Source organism: Triticum dicoccoides, unplaced genomic scaffold (assembly GCF_002162155.2).
Source record: "Triticum dicoccoides isolate Atlit2015 ecotype Zavitan unplaced genomic scaffold, WEW_v2.0 scaffold91581, whole genome shotgun sequence".
NCBI classification, from domain to species: domain Eukaryota; kingdom Viridiplantae; phylum Streptophyta; class Magnoliopsida; order Poales; family Poaceae; genus Triticum; species Triticum dicoccoides.
Window position 1 is genome coordinate 1 of NW_021310001.1, and position 4,423 is coordinate 4,423.

The 4,423-nt window shown below is 52.0% G+C and overlaps 10 non-coding genes and 1 pseudogene across 10 annotated transcripts; all 11 read right to left on the reverse strand.

Annotated features, from left to right (window-relative positions):
* LOC119348412 lies at window positions 1–97 on the reverse strand (annotated as a pseudogene; the record flags this gene model as incomplete).
* A 297-nt stretch (window positions 98–394) lies between these two features.
* LOC119348407 lies at window positions 395–513 on the reverse strand. Its single transcript, XR_005168933.1, has one exon. It is a non-coding gene; the product is annotated as a 5S ribosomal RNA (ribosomal RNA).
* Window positions 514–810: 297 nt separating this feature from the next.
* On the reverse strand, window positions 811–929 carry LOC119348409. The gene has a single exon (XR_005168935.1). It is a non-coding gene; the product is annotated as a 5S ribosomal RNA (ribosomal RNA).
* A 297-nt stretch (window positions 930–1,226) lies between these two features.
* On the reverse strand, window positions 1,227–1,345 carry LOC119348406. Its single transcript, XR_005168932.1, has one exon. It is a non-coding gene; the product is annotated as a 5S ribosomal RNA (ribosomal RNA).
* A 297-nt stretch (window positions 1,346–1,642) lies between these two features.
* On the reverse strand, window positions 1,643–1,761 carry LOC119348413. The gene has a single exon (XR_005168939.1). It is a non-coding gene; the product is annotated as a 5S ribosomal RNA (ribosomal RNA).
* A 297-nt stretch (window positions 1,762–2,058) lies between these two features.
* On the reverse strand, window positions 2,059–2,177 carry LOC119348408. The gene has a single exon (XR_005168934.1). It is a non-coding gene; the product is annotated as a 5S ribosomal RNA (ribosomal RNA).
* A 297-nt stretch (window positions 2,178–2,474) lies between these two features.
* Window positions 2,475–2,593, reverse strand: LOC119348411. The gene has a single exon (XR_005168937.1). It is a non-coding gene; the product is annotated as a 5S ribosomal RNA (ribosomal RNA).
* Window positions 2,594–2,890: 297 nt separating this feature from the next.
* On the reverse strand, window positions 2,891–3,009 carry LOC119348416. Its single transcript, XR_005168942.1, has one exon. It is a non-coding gene; the product is annotated as a 5S ribosomal RNA (ribosomal RNA).
* Window positions 3,010–3,306: 297 nt separating this feature from the next.
* LOC119348414 lies at window positions 3,307–3,425 on the reverse strand. Its single transcript, XR_005168940.1, has one exon. It is a non-coding gene; the product is annotated as a 5S ribosomal RNA (ribosomal RNA).
* A 297-nt stretch (window positions 3,426–3,722) lies between these two features.
* LOC119348410 lies at window positions 3,723–3,841 on the reverse strand. Its single transcript, XR_005168936.1, has one exon. It is a non-coding gene; the product is annotated as a 5S ribosomal RNA (ribosomal RNA).
* A 297-nt stretch (window positions 3,842–4,138) lies between these two features.
* LOC119348415 lies at window positions 4,139–4,257 on the reverse strand. Its single transcript, XR_005168941.1, has one exon. It is a non-coding gene; the product is annotated as a 5S ribosomal RNA (ribosomal RNA).
* Between the last annotated feature and the right edge of the window lie 166 nt (window positions 4,258–4,423).

Here is a 4,423-nt window from a genome sequence, read left to right on the forward strand (position 1 = left end):
CAGGAGGTCACCCATCCTAGTACTACTCTCGCCCAAGCACGCTTAACTTCGGAGTACTGATGGGATCCGGTGCTTTAGTGCTGGTATGATCGCATCCGACATGTTACCCCGGTCTTCGTCCCTTATCCTTGCCCCTCCCAGCTCCACTACAAAAACGATTGTACATTGCTTTGGCCGCTCCCTCTCAACTACGGAGACGAGTTTAACGCGGTTTCCACCCCTCCCTCTCAACCGCACCAGTGCACGCTTGCCGCGCCACAACGCCGACGCTGGACCCGTGAATCGTGAGCACCCAGCTATGACTTACCGCACTCGTGTAAAATAATAAAACACGGTAAATATATTACTTACACGTGCGTTTTGTTTTGCAAGCGGCGCAAAAAAAATTAAAAAGGGAATGCAACACGAGGACTTCCCAGGAGGTCACCCATCCTAGTACTACTCTCGCCCAAACACGCTTAACTTCGGAGTTCTGATGGGATCCGGTGCTTTAGTGCTGGTATGATCGCATCCGACATTTTACCCCGGTCTTCGTCCCTTATCCTTGCCCCTCCCAGCTCCACTACAAAGACGATTGTACATTGCTTTGGCCGCTCCCTCTCAACTACGGAGACGAGTTTAACGCGGTTTCCACCCCTCCCTCTCAACCGCACCAGTGCACGCTTGCCGCGCCACAACACCGACGCTGGACCCGTGAATCGTGAGCACCCAGCTATGACTTACCGCACTCGTGCAAAATAATAAAACACGGTAAATATATTACTTACACGTGCGTTTTGTTTTGCAAGCGGCGCGAAAAAAATTAAAAAGGGAATGCAACACGAGGACTTCCCAGGAGGTCACCCATCCTAGTACTACTCTCGCCAAAGCACGCTTAACTTCGGAGTTCTGATGGGATCCGGTGCTTTAGTGCTGGTATGATCGCATCCGACATGTTACCCCGGTCTTCGTCCCTTATCCTTGCCCCTCCCAGCTCCACTACAAAGACGATTGTACATTGCTTTGGCCGCTCCCTCTCAACTACGGAGACGAGTTTAACGCGGTTTCCACCCCTCCCTCTCAACCGCACGAGTGCACGCTTGCCGCGCCACAACGCCGACGCTGGACCCGTGAATCGTGAGCACCCAGCTATGACTTACCGCACTCGTGCAAAATAATAAAACACGGTAAATATATTACTTACACGTGCGTTTTGTTTTGCAAGCGGCGCGAAAAAAATTAAAAAGGGAATGCAACACGAGGACTTCCCAGGAGGTCACCCATCCTAGTACTACTCTCGCCCAAGCACGCTTAACTTCGGAGTTCTGATGGGATCCGGTGCTTTAGTGCTGGTATGATCGCATCCGACATGTTACCCCGGTCTTCGTCTCTTATCCTTGCCCCTCCCAGCTCCACTACAAAGACGATTGTACATTGCTTTGGCCGCTCCCTCTCAACTACGGAGACGAGTTTAACGCGGTTTCCACCCCTCCCTCTCAACCGCACCAGTGCACGCTTGCCGCGCCACAACGCCGACGCTGGACCCGTGAATCGTGAGCACCCAGCTATGACTTACCGCACTCGTGCAAAATAATAAAACACGGTAAATATATTACTTACACGTGCGTTTTGTTTTGCAAGCGGCGCGAAAAAAATTAAAAAGGGAATGCAACACGAGGACTTCCCAGGAGGTCACCCATCCTAGTACTACTCTCGCCCAAGCACGCTTAACTTCGGAGTTCTGATGGGATCCGGTGCTTTAGTGCTGGTATGATCGCATCCAACATGTTACCCCGATCTTCGTCCCTTATCCTTGCCCCTCCCAGCTCCACTACAAAGACGATTGTACATTGCTTTGGCCGCTCCCTCTCAACTACGGAGACGAGTTTAACGCGGTTTCCACCCCTCCCTCTCAACCGCACCAGTGCACGCTTGCCGCGCCACAACGCCGACGCTGGACCCGTGAATCGTGAGCACCCAGCTATGACTTACCGCACTCGTGCAAAATAATAAAACACGGTAAATATATTACTTACACGTGCGTTTTGTTTTGCAAGCGGCGCGAAAAAAATTAAAAAGGGAATGCAACACGAGGACTTCCCAGGAGGTCACCCATCCTAGTACTACTCTCGCCCAAACACGCTTAACTTCGGAGTTCTGATGGGATCCGGTGCTTTAGTGCTGGTATGATCGCATCCGACATGTTACCCCGGTCTTCGTCCCTTATCCTTGCCCCTCCCAGCTCCACTACAAAGACGATTGTACATTGCTTTGGCCGCTCCCTCTCAACTACGGAGACGAGTTTAACGCGGTTTCCACCCCTCCCTCTCAACCGCACCAGTGCACGCTTGCCGCGCCACAACGCCGACGCTGGACCCGTGAATCGTGAGCACCCAGCTATGACTTACCGCACTCGTGCAAAATAATAAAACACGGTAAATATATTACTTACACGTGCGTTTTGTTTTGCAAGCGGCGCGAAAAAAATTAAAAAGGGAATGCAACACGAGGACTTCCCAGGAGGTCACCCATCCTAGTACTAATCTCGCCCTAGCACGCTTAACTTCGAAGTTCTGATGGGATCCGGTGCTTTAGTGCTGGTATGATCACATCCGACATGTTACCCCGGTCTTCGTCCCTTATCCTTGCCCCTCCCAGCTCCACTACAAAGACGATTGTACATTGCTTTGGCCGCTCCCTCTCAACTACGGAGACGAGTTTAACGCGGTTTCCACCCCTCCCTCTCAACCGCACCAGTGCACGCTTGCCGCGCCACAACGCCGACGCTGGACCCGTGAATCGTGAGCACCCAGCTATGAGTTACCGCACTCGTGCAAAATAATAAAACACGGTAAATATATTACTTACACGTGCGTTTTGTTTTGCAAGCGGCGCGAAAAAATTTAAAAAGGGAATGCAACACGAGGACTTCCCAGGAGGTCACCCATCCTAGTACTACTCTCGCCCAAGCACGCTTAACTTCAGAGTTCTGATGGGATCCGGTGCTTTAGTGCTGGTATGATCGCATCCGACATGTTACCCCGGTCTTCGTCCCTTATCCTTGCCCCTCCCAGCTCCACTACAAAGACGATTGTACATTGCTTTGGCCGCTCCCTCTCAACTACGGAGACGAGTTTAACGCGGTTTCCACCCCTCCCTCTCAACCGCACCAGTGCACGCTTGCCGCGCCACAACGCCGACGCTGGACCCGTGAATCGTGAGCACCCAGCTATGACTTACCGCACTCGTGCAAAATAATAAAACACGGTAAATATATTACTTACACGTGCGATTTGTTTTGCAAGCGGCGCGAAAAAAATTAAAAAGGGAATGCAACACGAGGACTTCCCAGGAGGTCACCCATCCTAGTACTACTCTCGCCCAAGCACGCTTAACTTCGGAGTTCTGATGGGATCCGGTGCTTTAGTGCTGGTATGATCGCATCCGACATGTTACCCCGGTCTTCGTCCCTTATCCTTGCCCCTCCCAGCTCCACTACAAAGACGATTGTACATTGCTTTGGCCGCTCCCTCTCAACTACGGAGACGAGTTTAACGCGGTTTCCACCCCTCCCTCTCAACCGCACCAGTGCACGCTTGCCGCGCCATAACGCCGACGCTGGACCCGTGAATCGTGAGCACCCAGCTATGACTTACCGCACTCGTGCAAAATAATAAAACACGGTAAATATATTACTTACACGTGCGTTTTGTTTTGCAAGCGGCGCGAAAAAAATTAAAAAGGGAATGCAACACGAGGACTTCCCAGGAGGTCACCCATCCTAGTACTACTCTCGCCAAAGCACGCTTAACTTCGGAGTTCTGATGGGATCCGGTGCTTTAGTGCTGGTATGATCGCATCCGACATGTTACCCCGGTCTTCGTCCCTTATCCTTGCCCCTCCCAGCTCCACTACAAAGACGATTGTACATTGCTTTGGCCGCTCCCTCTCAACTACGGAGACGAGTTTAACGCGGTTTCCACCCCTCCCTCTCAACCGCACGAGTGCACGCTTGCCGCGCCACAACGCCGATGCTGGACCCGTGAATCGTGAGCACCCAGCTATGACTTACCGCACTCGTGCAAAATAATAAAACACGGTAAATATATTACTTACACGTGCGTTTTGTTTTGCAAGCGGCGCGAAAAAAATTAAAAAGGGAATGCAACACGAGGACTTCCCAGGAGGTCACCCATCCTAGTACTACTCTCGCCCAAGCACGCTTAACTTCGGAGTTCTGATGGGATCCAGTGCTTTAGTGCTGGTATGATCGCATCCGACATGTTACCCCGGTCTTCGTCCCTTATCCTTGCCCCTCCCAGCTCCACTACAAAGACGATTGTACATTGCTTTGGCCGCTCCCTCTCAACTACGGAGACGAGTTTAACGCGGTTTCCACCCCTCCCTCTCAACCGCACCAGTGCACGCTTGCCGCGCCACAACG